Source organism: Passer montanus, unplaced genomic scaffold (genome assembly GCF_014805655.1).
Source record: "Passer montanus isolate IOZ18808 unplaced genomic scaffold, ASM1480565v1 scaffold11, whole genome shotgun sequence".
Lineage (NCBI taxonomy): Eukaryota > Metazoa > Chordata > Aves > Passeriformes > Passeridae > Passer > Passer montanus.
The window spans coordinates 6836913-6850790 of record NW_024357613.1 but is presented as its reverse complement, the minus strand read 5'-3'; positions in this window follow the sequence as shown (position 1 = coordinate 6850790).

Below are 13878 nucleotides of genomic sequence, written 5' to 3'. Positions count from 1 at the left end.
ATTGGACCCAAGGAGATGCTGAGCAGAGCAGCAGCCTGCAGCAGCTGACATTGCAGCAGCTTCTCCAGAACTGAGCTTGGCCAGTTTTTGCCTAGGAAGACTTCAGTACATAGCTCTGCTTTCTGCTGCAAAGCACAGGATGACTCAGGCTAACGCCTCATGTACCTGTATGCCCTGCAAAGAATCAAAATTTCTTGCAGACATCTGAAGAAAACAAAACACAAAACTGCAAAATTTTCCCTAATACTCCATTAAACCCACAATGAGGAGAAGAAGGGGAAACATGAGCAGCCGTGAGAGGCACACTTACATGACTAGGTGCAGGCGGATGTAATCTCACTCCAGTGTGGAAAACAGAGAGCTGCGTTACTGCAAGGATGTGCAGAAGCTACAGACTCACTCTCATCTCTCCTCAGACCTTAGTTTCATTGCAGGAAGGTTGGTGGGGTTGGTGGTTGTGAACACCTGCTTGACAGAAATGAGTGTGAAATGCAATACTGCTTGTTCAGCTCTTTGGCAATGTTAAGTGCCTCTAAAACACTGCAAGTGCTGCACATATTATTCAACTTTTAAAGGTGTAACGGGAACTGGCAATCATTATTGGCCTGGCCAGAGTCTGTGTCAGATTTTTTCTTGCTGGAATTAAAAAGCTATTAAAATTTGAGTAGGAAAACTCTATCATTAGCTCATATAATTGCCTCATAATATATACGGACTGGTTTATCCCTCTGTGATCAGACCAGGGAAATAAGCTCGTAATTCTCATGGCCTGTATCACTAGCTTTACTGCTGGCCATGCACAGGCTGTGAGTCCAGCTCAAATTCTTCTCTGGTGGAAGTTCTAAATAGACCAAGCACAGGCACAACAGCTGAGTGCAGAGAGAACTTTAGAGATAACGACAGGAAATTATAAAAAGCAGAAAACAAGATAAAGAAATGGAGTCCTGCCCTAAAGATACAACACGACCCCATCAGTTTTTTGCCACTGAACTTCTCTTGCCATCAGACCTCATCAGACAGACCAAGGCTGTGCTCCAGCAGTTGCCTTGCCATACAAGATAGTCTAGGCAAAAGTTTATTCCACCATCCAGTACTGGAGCATCTCCTACAGACCCTCCTTGCTCTGCTCTGGGTTCCCAGAAATTCATTCAGCCCTGCTAACCCCACGGTTTAAGGAAGAATTAATTGAACATATAAATATGCAGACTTCCTAGAGAACTTAGTTCCCCTGTACAAGAAAAAATGAAAACAAAAATCACTGAATTATATTAGAGCAAAAATAAAGGCAAACAGGCTGATAAAGATTACAAAAATGTAAAAAGCTTTTAAACTACACTTACTAGAGTCTTTATCACAGACTTTCCTAGAATTTGCATGTATCATATGCCCATCTTCCTGGGGGGTAGAGAAGAAGGGTATAATTTGATAGGCATATTGTATTTGCTACAGGACAGCCTTCTGTGAGAAGCTACCAGAAGCATCCCCTATGCCCACTGAAGCCAATACCAGCCAGCTCCAGCACAGACTCTGCTGACCACAGCTGAACCCATCAGCAAATGGTGAACAGAGCCTCTGGAATGACAGATTTAAGCCAGGGTGTGCAGAGGATGGAGTAGAGCAACAGCTGGAGAAGAAGAGCAAGAACATGAGAGAAACAGCTCTTCAGATGCCAATGTCAGTGAAGAAGGAGGGGCAGGAGGTGCTCCAGTTGTTGAAGCAGAGATTCCCCTGCAGCCCCTGGTGCAGACCATGGTGTGGCAGCTGTGTCCCTGAAGCCCATGGAGGTTCAAGGAGAGCAGAGTTCCACCTGCAGCCTCTGGAGGAACTTGTGTCAGAGCAGCTGGATGCCCAAAGGAGACTGTGACCCTGGGGGAAGCCTGTGCTGGAGTAGGCTCTGTGTACCCATGGGGAGAGGAGCCCACGCTGGAGCAGGTTTGCTGGCAGGGCTTGTAGCCCTGTAAGGGGAACCAGTGGAGCAGCCTGTTCCTGGAGGGCTGCACTCCATGGAGGGGACCTGCACTCCAGCAGTTCATGAAGAACTGAGGGAGGGACTCGTGTTGGAGAAGTCATGGATGACTGCCTCCTGTTGAGGGACTCCCCACTGGAGCAGGGGAAGAGTGTGAGGAGTCCTCCCCCATGAGGAGGAAGGAGCAGCAGAGACAACCTGTGATGAGCTGACCACAGCATCACCACAGGGAGAAGGGAGGGGTGGGGATGTATTTTTAAGGTTTTGAGTTGTTTCCCATTGTTTCAAATCAGTCTGATTTAAAGGGCAATAAATTTAATTAATTTCCTCAAGTCAAGTGTGTTTTGCCTGTAATGTTAAGTGCTCAAGGATGTCTCCTTACCTCATCCCTCAACATTTTTTTTCTCTTTTCTCTCTCCTTTCTAGCTGAGGAGAAGAGCAATAGAGCAGCTTTGGTGGGCATAAGCAAAGAAAATAATATAAAGGTGAAGCAACATTGCAGTCTGGGTAGTACAGGCATGGATCTCACCAAGGTTTAGTTCTTCTGAACCAAAATTAAGAGATGCAATGAAGAAGGCCCAGAACTGACTGCATAGTCAGAGATTAATCTAAAAAAGCAGATCAGATCTAGAGGATGAGGCTGTTCTTCCATTTAGAATGAAAGGGAATGCTATGAAGGTAAGGAAAAAACAGGCAATGAGTTTGAGAACACCTCAAAAAATCTTTTGTGGGCCCACTGGAAAACAGCTATCACCACCACACTGGAAGTTTAACTGGGACTGAAGTAGCAGGTAAAAATACTGAATACATTTGGTCAAATGTATCAGAATTCCACTGGCATGCAGCAGAGATGGACTTGATCTACTGTTCTGACATGATAATTATCTGGTAGCTGATTTATCTTCTACCCTTTATAAGATATGACAGTGTTCACTGATCAAACATAGCTTTCTTCAATCAGAAAAGGTGGTCAAACCCTTTCGTTTTGTGAGCTGTGCCTGGCTAACCAGACCTCTTTGTATTAGTATTCTGAGGGTGGCCCAGCAGCAGGGTAGCATGGAGGGCAGCATTTGTTTTGTTTTGAGCCCACTTCGTGTTTTTCAGCCCCAAGCATTGCCTCCAGCCACTTTCACTTCCTTAAGAGGATTATTTGCCAGTGATATTTTCTTTAAAAAGCATCAACACAATGTAATGCTGTTGCTTTTTTCTTACAAAAATAAGAGAAGTAAATGACCAAGCATATGTCCATGAGGGATTACTGATGCCATTAACATTTCTTGTTTATTTGGTGGCTTAAAAATAACAACAAAACCAGACTTGTCTCAAAACTCTTAGTGAAGACTAGCTGATCTTGGTAACCTCGTGTTCTTCTCTCTCCTTCCACCACCCACTTCACTGCATAGCCTGGGAAAATAAGCATTTGGCTTTCAGCTCTACAGGCAACAGAAATAGCTCTCAGAACCAAAATTTTCCTCCAGGTTGACTCAGATTAACATTTTTTTTTCAGTATTTCCAGTTAATTTAGACTGCATTTGGAGTAATTTTTTGGTAAAGACTAAGTCACTTGGGTGAAGTTAGAGTCAAAAAATATCTCTCACGAAGAGGTGGGTCATGATGAGGAGGACCTCTGTGCTCTGGTGCTGAAGGCACTGTTGGAGGTTGGGGCGCCTTGGTGTGGGGTTGGCTTTGGTTCCCTCCACCTTCACTTGACACAGGCCTACCAGATATAGGCAATAATTTCCTTCCAGAAATCCACCCAGACAAACAAAGAACTCTTCTTCTTAAAGAAGAAACCTCAAAGGAGATAAGCTTTTAGAACTGGTTGTTGGGATGCTGGGAGAAGATCTAGATATGAAAAGCATAAAAAGAAGTAATACTTAAAAAAAAAAAGAAAGGAGGACTGTCTGCTTATTGGTAGATAGGTCACAAGGAACCAGCTGACAGTAGACAATGTTCAATATTTGAAACAGTTGAAATGGTCACAGCCCCTGTGCTGCATTTGCTGCTGAGAGGAGGTAACACAAGTGTCTCTGCAGATATGGATTCTGTATTACTTCCTGGTTTACTACAGAAGTAATTTACAATCTATTTGATTAGAAGATATTTCTGTCAACAAACTTACTCCCCTGACTATTGAGGTAACCAATTAGAAAAAGGAACAAGGATCTAATAGCGAAAATGCTCTCCCTGTTTCCCCCAAAAATCAGTTACTGATGGGCTGTGTAGGGATTTGTGCTCATGCACCAGTGTTGGGTATGAGCCTGAAGTTTCATTTTGATATAGGTGTATTTGTGTAAGCAATGTAAGTACAGAAAAATCCCACTTCTTGAAGTTTATATTAAATTTTGGATGTAAAATCCAAATGGATTGGATTTTAGATCCAAACCTTAATTTGAAAGAAACATATTGCAACCCAAGGCAGATCTGAGAGGCTGTAATTCCATGCAAAATAAGCCAGATTTGTAAATCTGTATAAAACCACTGAGAGATAAATCATGCATGGACACAGCAAGTCCAATCCACTCACAGTGGGCATGTGGAGTCCGACCCAGCAAGCACCAGGCTGGCCAAATGGAGATTTTCATCAGTCACCCCATGGTTTCTCATCTGCCCTTCACAGTTAAGGGTCAGGCTCCTTTTGCTTTTCCAGTGCTGCCTGAACATCCCCTCCTGCCAGCATGGGCGTGCTGAACCTTGCACTGGGAGCTGGTGGCCAGCCAGCCTGGCAGCTGAGAGGATGGGTCAATAACCCACTGTTATGCACTGGCCAGGGTATCTGCACACTCTCTGCTCCATGGGGCCAAAACTACCTCGGCACCAGCCAGAGCTCCCACCTTCTCAGCTGCTGAGGTGGTTTTTCCATCAGAAGCTGGCAGAGATTGTACTTGGGGAAAAGTGAGTTTTGCCTCTGCTGTGACCTTCTTTTTCTGCCTCAATGCAAAGACTGGCTACTCTACTGTAAACGTCAAAAAGCTCCAGAATGCTGGAGAGCTGATACTACTCAAAAAACATCCTATCCCTACAATCCTAAAGTTGCAAAATGGGCTCCTTGACAGATGCTCAGAGGTACTCTTGTCCCCAGTTTGCAATAGGGAAACTGAGGCACGGAAAGCGTGGGTGACTAGCACAAGGTCATACATGCCAGTGGGAGTTCTGGGAATAAAGCCCAGAAGCTTCTGGCATATTGAGACACAGGCATATATTTCATACCGCCTTGGCAGGCTGCGGATGCTCTCGTCTCCTCCCCACACTGTGTGTGCCACAGAAACAGCCTTTGTTCTCCATAACTTCCTTCCAAATGTTTCAAACATCACTTCTGCTGTGAACTGTAAAACTCATGCTCTGTCTCCATGGAGCACTTGTCCAGCCAGAATGTGGCTGTTTCTGCTTGCTGCTAGGCTGGACTTCCTCTGATCCTGACTATTTGCCAATTTCTATACATTGATCAGCACGTAGGGTCAGTCTGGAGAGCTTGTCCCGGCATTTCTAATTGTTAGAGACCTTCTGGTCACTAACACTGATTACGAGGACATTTGTTTTCATTTGGTTTTACCAAAAATTTCTACTTCTGATTATAACTACAACTTTTACCCTTTGCTAACTTAGCAAAAAGCTAAGGCAAAAAGAGACACCAGCCTATTAGCAACCCACAGGAGGGTCTAGATCTATGATTTTGTTAAACTGTTGGCTGAAACCTGTGTGGAATGTGGGTCAGGTCTTTCAATGAAGAAGGAATAATTTGGAGTGTATCTAGGACAACTTGTGAGCATCACAAATAACCATTAAACTGTTTGTGGGCTCTCTGTTATTTTTTTTCTTGGAAGGAAGTCCTGACCTTGAAAGTTGTGCAAACATGGGAGTTGTGCAAACACGTTTCCCCCGCTCCCTTCTTGCCCTGCATGCAGCACCAGGGATGGTATCACACGCCCTCCACACACTGATGATAAGCTGAACTAACAAGAGTATGAGGAAAATGTGCCAAACCCGCAGAGGGAAATGAAAATCAAATCCCCTTTCTCGCATCAGCGTCAAATTTTTATTTCTTGACAAGATAGGAGCTCAGTGGAAGGGAAACGAAACTATTAAAAAACAGATAAAAACTAGAAAGAAGCTGCATATCCAAGTCATTCACTGCCCTCCCGTGGCTGTGTGTAAAGTACATCCAAAGCACTTGGCAGCAAAGGAAGGCCTCCTCTTCAAATCCATGTGAATACATTTGCCAAATTAGTAGATTTTCTTTATCTTGTCTTTCACCATCATTTAATGTTTGGCTGTTGGCTGAAAAATAGTTTATACCTTAAATACTGGCAGAATATTACTAGAAAATAACAGAGGGTATGTTACATGTATAACTGAATTGAAAAACTGTGAGAAGATACAATGTATTAATAGTTGTCTACAATTTTTAGAAAATTGTAATAGTGTATTCTTGTGAAAAAGGGAATTTAAAAACCTTGTTATAAAAATATTATTTTCTGAAATTATTCCATTTTTTTCTTAATACAACACAAGAGTCCTTGAAAAATTCCTGATCAGGTGCAGGTAGGATTACACATTGTTACTCATTTTCCTGTTCTGCTGCCAAAGGGGAAGGGTTGGGATTGTCAAGTGTATTGGAATTGTTATTTTGCAGCTTTTAATCCAGCCGCATTTTTGGCATGTGCTGTATTTGTTGTCAACATATATACAACTGAGGTTTAAGAGATGTTCAGCAATCTTAAATCAAAAAATTGAGTACATTTTTCAGAATTTCTGCTGTTTGCCTAAACTGTTTCCCACTTTCACCCATCAGTAATCTACAAATTGCTAAATTACTGCCACACTGCTGACACCATACAGGTGTGTCATGTTTCTATGAAAATAATGGGGAGATGTGCTGTCACCGCAGAGGCAGAAGGTGAAGGGCAGGTGCCATTGCACGTGTGATAATTAAGGGCCAGCATCTCCTCTGTGGGTGTCCCCACACCAAGCAGTGGCAGGGGAATCCAGTGCACAGATGTCCCTTGGGGCCCAGATCCACTGCAGCCACCCTGTGAGCTGTCGTGAGAAAAATCCTAAGCAAGGGCTGGAGAGGGAATTTTCAAGGATGGACAAGACTTTTTATTTAAATACAGCTTCTCTGTAAGTAGCCAGCACAGAGGGAGAAGGCTGGGCCCTGGTTTCCTCTCCACAAGAACACAGAAGAGATGAGTGATTTGGTGAGATGCAGCAAAGCCTGGAGGCATTGAAACAAATGCATCCAGAGAGCATGTACACATGGACAGCTACGCCCAGGCACCACAAAATGAAGTGTAGGTGGTCAGGAACTGAAACAAGAGAAACTAAGGAGGCAGATTTGTCAGCACAGGGGGATCCAGGAGTCAGCCAAGCATGCTGGCAATGCTGTGCTACCACCTGTGTATCCGGCAAGGCAAGCACAGAAGAGGTGTTTGCAAAGGAATGATTCAGGACAGAACTGGGAACGTCCCTGCAGCTGACAGCAACTGATCATCAACAAGGATTCTGCAATAGAAAAAAGGGGCACAAACAACAGAATTATGTACACTTCCCTGATGTATAAATACGGCAAGATTGGATGGGACATCTCACATCTCTCTTCTAGGAAAAAGACATAACTAAAATCAACAACAGTGTCACATGGGCAACCCCTTGAAGAAAGATGTCAGGGTCTTTTTTGCAGCTTCTTCCAGCAGATCTCTTCAGAGTCTCTTTCAATTTTCCCCAGGAAAGAAAATAGGAATATTTATGATCAAAAGTTTCACTGCTCGATCCTCTCCTAGTGAGATGGCAGACTGCTTGAGCAGGAGGATGCACATCATCGTGTGCAGGAGCAGCCAGCTCTGCTGGAGACTTGTCAGAACAACCAGGAGGAGGCTGAACAGCACAAGCAAGCTGAAGGCAAATAAGGTAGAAGCCCAACTTCAGTCATCCACAATGATGTTTTGCTGAATGCAAAGTGGATGATTTATTTCTGCTTCTTGATATATGGCTGCTAAGAGATGAAGCACCAAGTAGGGAGCACACCACATTTCAAAAGCATGGTATGTCTGCATTAGATGATGTAATTTTGTTGCTGAAAGCTTGTGGCCTGATTCACTTGGCTTGAATGTTAAACTGTCTGACTATACCCTGCTTAGGATGGGGAGGTTACAGGAGGGAAAGATCAGCACTTTAAATTACAAACATCATTCTGGATAAACAAAAACTAATTACATTTTTGAATACATATGGAACAAAATGCTGACTAAACTAGGCCAGAAGGGGGGCATCCGAGGGGTCTGACATCTCCGGTGCCAGTCAATCACTCATATCTATTTCATTTCATTCACATGTCAAAGAGAAAAAACATTTACTTGCCTAACAAAGCTGCGTGTGCTTATGTTAGCAATGGTCTGATGACATGAGCTACCCTCAGCTCCAGCACGGGGCAAATAGGCTCAGATTGCAGTGAAAAACAGCACTTCTGTTTGCGGGAGATTACACACTGAGCGAGAATGAAAAAACACCTAAACAGGGACTTAGTTGGGCCTTTCCTTATTTGGGGCAATGTTGTACCAGATCAAAATCAGGGTGATTGATGCCTAAGTTGTCATTTTAACCCCAGCGTGGAAGTTTGAGTCTGTGCAATTAAAAACTGGTCCTGGTGCCTCCCAGCAGCATGGAATCAGATAAGGGGCATGGTGTGAGCTGCTTCTTGCGCCAGGGCTGCCTCAAACTCATTTCTTTTTTTTTTTAAGTTTGAAGCATCGTTCGGTCTTGAACCTGAATGGAAACAGGAAAATTTCGTAAGATTTGCAAGCTGAAATGCTGCAGGATGACTTGTTCTGCTTCAATATTTTTTGCCTCATTGAGTGGCAGAGAGTGTGTGGAGAGGCTGCCCAGGGGGCTGCACCATCCCAGCCTGCAGGGAAAAATTCACACCAAAATACATGGCCATGTTTTTTTTCTGTGAAAATTAGTCATCAATATTTGTAATAAAGGCTGTACAAACTATGATTTTATAAACACGTTTAGCAGAATATTAAGTATTGTATTTATAATTTCCTTCCTCACCCCAGTTTCTTTTCCCTCTTCCCATCTCCTCAGCCATCAAAAGCCAGTAGAATACAAGATTGTCTGTAGAGCTGAGAGACTGTTTAATTTAGATGATGAATGAACCTCTTCCTGACTTACAATTCAATGAGACAAGTATGCACTTAGATTTGTGCAAGTAGATGATGTCACAGAACCTACTAATGGTTAGTTCCCATCTTGAAAGGAAGCCACAAATGTCAGTAGCAAATCCAGAAGTTTCTCACCTTGCTAGCATAGCAAGTACCCAATGTTAAGGTAATCTGATATAAGCCATTCTGAAACTTTTAGGATGCCACCAAGCTTCAGAGCCTGGTTTTAGACTGGTAAAAGTTTATCCCAAAATCAGCTGGCCAGCAGCAGCTACTTCAAGACAGACTGAGCCATAGTTGCAATAAAGCAGGCTGCTTCTTACAGACTTTGTGAAGAGGAACTTGCCTGCTGCAGCCACTTGATCTCTATTGTCAGGTATCACAGCTAAATAAGATGGCAAGAGACACCCTCCTGTGGATCTCATTCCCTTTCTTCCCCATGAAGCTTTACAATCATACTAGCTAGAATTTTAAAGCTTCACATAATAACCATAGGTTTGCATGTGTAAAATTATTGCCTGCCTTCTATTATCCTCCTCCTATTCAAAGCTTCTGGTTTACCCCATTTGTTTAAATGCTTGCTCTTTCTCCCTCGCCACTCGTGCCTATTTGCCAGAATACATCACAGTACATGGCCCTGTCTGATGCTACCAGGCTCATGTGAGCATGGTTCCAAAGCTCTCCACAATCTATGTACAGATTAAAAAATATATATAATAATAGGCAAGGCATATCATTATGAAGCACTTGATATTTATGCATCCAAAACCACAGAGAGATTAGTTTTGCAGTCATACCATTCATTCTTGTTTGCCATATTTTTTGGCTTATTGTAAAAATACTAATATTTTCATGGCTTTCAAGTAAAAAAAAGTGAAGACTTCTTTAACAACTTTTCTGAGGCATTTGATTTTGTGAACTACTTCAGTAAGCAGGCTTTAAAAAGGCTGCTATTCACTCTGACACTCCGAGTGGGTTCCAAATGTATCCATAGCTATATAAATGGTGTATCAGATGGAGTTGCTTTTTTTCTCCTCTTCAGTTCTCCTCTTTTGGCCTCAACAGAAATCAAATACCTAACAATAGTTACAGCAGCTAGAAATTCTTCATATCATCTCACACTTTTATAATTCTTTGTTATTCTGCAGGATTTTGGTAGCTGGTTATGTGCTACAATGAAATCCTAACTCATGTTTATTAAGAAATGTAGAATGAAGTGAGTGTGATATTTGAATTATTTTATTGGAATAGCAGGGCTGGCATTGGTTTTCAGAAAATAGCTGGGAGAATATTTACTATTCAGATAGCACTAAGTTGGGCAGGCAGAGTAGCTACAATCCCACTTTTAAAATGTGTAACTGTACTTTACTGTTGAAGTATTACTCTGGAGCTGTAAAAAGCATGGGCTGTTCACAACTTGCTCAACAACTCAGGAGAGAGAAGGCACAAACTTCACCCCCTGCTTTATCAAAACATGCACACATTTGGGAGCCACCTGCTTTCACAGCGATGCTTCCTTCACCAGCAAACCTTCGCATTTTCCCCTTCTGAATCACTGTGTGACAGTGAATCACCGATGATCTTCAGTGGCGGGACCAAAAATAGGGCTGGGCTCAGAGAAATGCTGGGCTGGGTACAACCTTTCCTATGTTCAGCCCTGGGTCTCCCAAGCAACAGTGAGCCTGCTGTTCTACCTCCCAATACTTCAGATGCTCCTGGGAGCAGTCACCTTCCCCTGCTCCACGGGCTATTTCTGCAGCGCTGCACTCACGGAGCCGAGAAGCCGCGGCAACAGGAGCCGCATTAGCATGCGGTGAAGTTTGCACCCCGGGTAATTATGGTTTTCTTTGTCACAGTGAATCACTGCATGTGAAATTACGGCAATTTCCCTATGCATAGATGTAGTTGATAAATCAAAGCTGCTTACTAGATAATAACCGTGCTTCAGGTGGCTCCCAAAGAAATGCTGCGTTCCAAATTACGGTGAAGCACGGCCCAGCCTCAAAGCCTTCATGCCTAAACAGAGAAAACTCAGCTCCTTTCACTGCTGTCTGTAAGGTTACACACCCTCAGCCACTGCAGAGTCTACTGTGAAGGACAGAAAAAACTGCATCTGCCTGGTGACAACCCATGCGTCCTCTCTCCAAATGTTATTATTTCTGCATCACATTTCTCCATTAAATTTCCTCCCTGTTTTGATAAACAAGTCTTTATTTTAGACCCTCAATTTCCATCCTAATCAGCGCTTCTCTAAGACCCTCTAACCCATTTAAACTGCATCTGCTAAGAAACTCTTTGATGCCTATTGTTTATACCTTTCCTTCTTTCTTTGAGTCCACCCACTGGCACTTCCTATATCAAATTCCAATTTCTTGCACTTAGTTTCAAGGCTCTTTACAACTGTCTTTCTAGTCTTGTCTATTACTGCATTTATCAACTTGTTAGTATTTTTGAAGCACCCAGAAACCATGGTAGTGACTGCCACAGAGAAACTCATGAGGAAATTAATCATTCTGCTTCCATTGTAGGACTTCAATCCTGTGCAGTAAGTAAGGCTTGGCGTTCAAACTTCAAAAGAAATCCCCACCACCTCGTCATTAATTCACTAGTCTCTACCTCCTGCACCAGATGAGGCAGAGGTCTTAAGAAAAAAAAAAAAAAAGAAAACAGTAAGGGAAAGCAAATATTGAAATTTGCACTCCATACCTATGCAAAAAGAGGTGGCATTAAAACTACATGTGCAATGGAACTCTGCTATTTCCTAACCATGGAGTGCTCAGTGTTAGAGTCTGAAGTTCCCTTGAACAACTTCCCCTGTCTGAAATGCCACATCATGGCCCAGAAAAAGTATCAAAGTAGAGGTGATCACTGGGCTTTCAGGTGAAGACACAACTGGTTTTGGGTGGGATTCAGCCTGGGATTGAGGTGTTAAATTTGGTGTCTGACCATAGGGTACACTCCTGAGCCACGTTCACCTTTCACAGTCCGCCCACAGAGATCTGGGTCATGCAGTCAGTGCAGCAGGAGCAGCTCTGCTCACTCCACAGCAGACACTTCTGCTCTGCTGAGGAGCCCTGAGGCTGCATGGCCACTCAGAGCAGATCTTCATGGATTACAACAACACAGGCACCTAGAGAAGCCTGGAAAAGCCTTAAGATAAAATTAAATGTTCATGGCTAAATGCACAGCCAACGCTGAACTGATACTATCTTTCTCTTCTCTTTCTTGCTGCACCTTTTTTTTCTCAGACTGCAAACCTCACAGTAGTTAATCTGGGCCATTGAAGAACACTGCATGCTAGGACTCATGCTGGCCAGATTATTTGGGCCCTAATTGAATAGTATTAGTCGCAACATCACCATCACTTCCATTTTCTCTTTAGAGGTTCCCTTTATGCAGGATTGGTTTGCAGCTCTTCAGCCATCATTTCAGATGCTGCAGATAGCCTGTCTGGCCTCCAGCTGCTGCTCCTGGTCTCACCTGGATCCTGCCAGCCTTCTCTACACAGATGCCTCAGGTCTCCCAGGACATATTGGGCACCCAACCCTGCGCCCTTGAGCTCATCTCACAAGAGACATCAGCATGAGGGAAAAGCTGGCAGAGACTTCTGATCAGCTGCTGTGAACAATTTAACTGGAAAATGAGCAATATTAGAAGGTTTTGGGGTTGCATGGACCTTTACAGGTCATCTAGTCGAATCCCACTTCAATGAATAGGGACATTGCCATGCAGGATCTGGCCAATAGATAAATGGCTTTTCAGGGAACTTATCTGTGTAGTTTCCCAAGGGTTGCTGTCCTGGGGCACTCTTGGACCACGTGCCTGCCTCCACCTCCTCACGCAGAGAACACAGGCACCCCCCCTCACCTTTCTGGCAGCACTCTCTGAAGTAAGGATCAGGTTTACCACCAGTTACTGTAATTGACCAAATTGCCACTGGTAAAGGTGCAGTAAGCAGCTGAGTCTTCCCAAGCTCTTCCAAGCTTGCAATATTTAATGTTTCAAGTCCTTTATTTAAACCTAGCTGTATGTTTCTGACCTCTATGTTTATTAAACACATTAAAATTTCTAGCCTTCATGGAGAGAAAAAGTCTATAAACAACCTAACCAACCATAAAAGTTTAAGGCAGTGAAAGGAGCTAAAAATCTACTAGAATGGTACTACAGCTTCGGCTTGACTTGTCTTTGGTTTTTTTAGTGAGGTTATTTTTAGTAGGTTGGGTTGGGTGTTTGGGGATTTTTTTGATTTTTTAATGAAACACCGACACCACCACTTAGGAAGCTGGACTTGATGTCAGACCTCTGTGAGGTTTGAAAGACCTGCGTATAGTTTTGCACCTTTATTGTCTGCCTGCTGCTGCCCTGTATTTGCTCCAGCCAGGTCACATCTCCCGTCATGCAGCCCCTCTGCTGCATTTGGGGCAGCACAATAAACCTGGCTAAGGTCTTGAACTTGCTGAAAATTTTCAAAAATATAGTGAAACTAGCTACCACAGTGCTCCGAGCAAAGACCTTAAAGCTTCTGCACTCCTGACAGAGTTGCCTTCTCAGGATTACTTATTTTCACATGGATAGCAGTAGCCATAAAAAGAGAGGAGAGCAGGGACCCCTCCCCACACCCAAGTTTATGTCAGTCCTCCTCTTGTGCTACACCCTGAAATCGTTGCTGAGTGTCAAGGGGACAGGGGGATCAGTGACAGAATGACTCCATCCAAACAATGCTGGCGGCTAAAGTATTTGCCTGGGGAG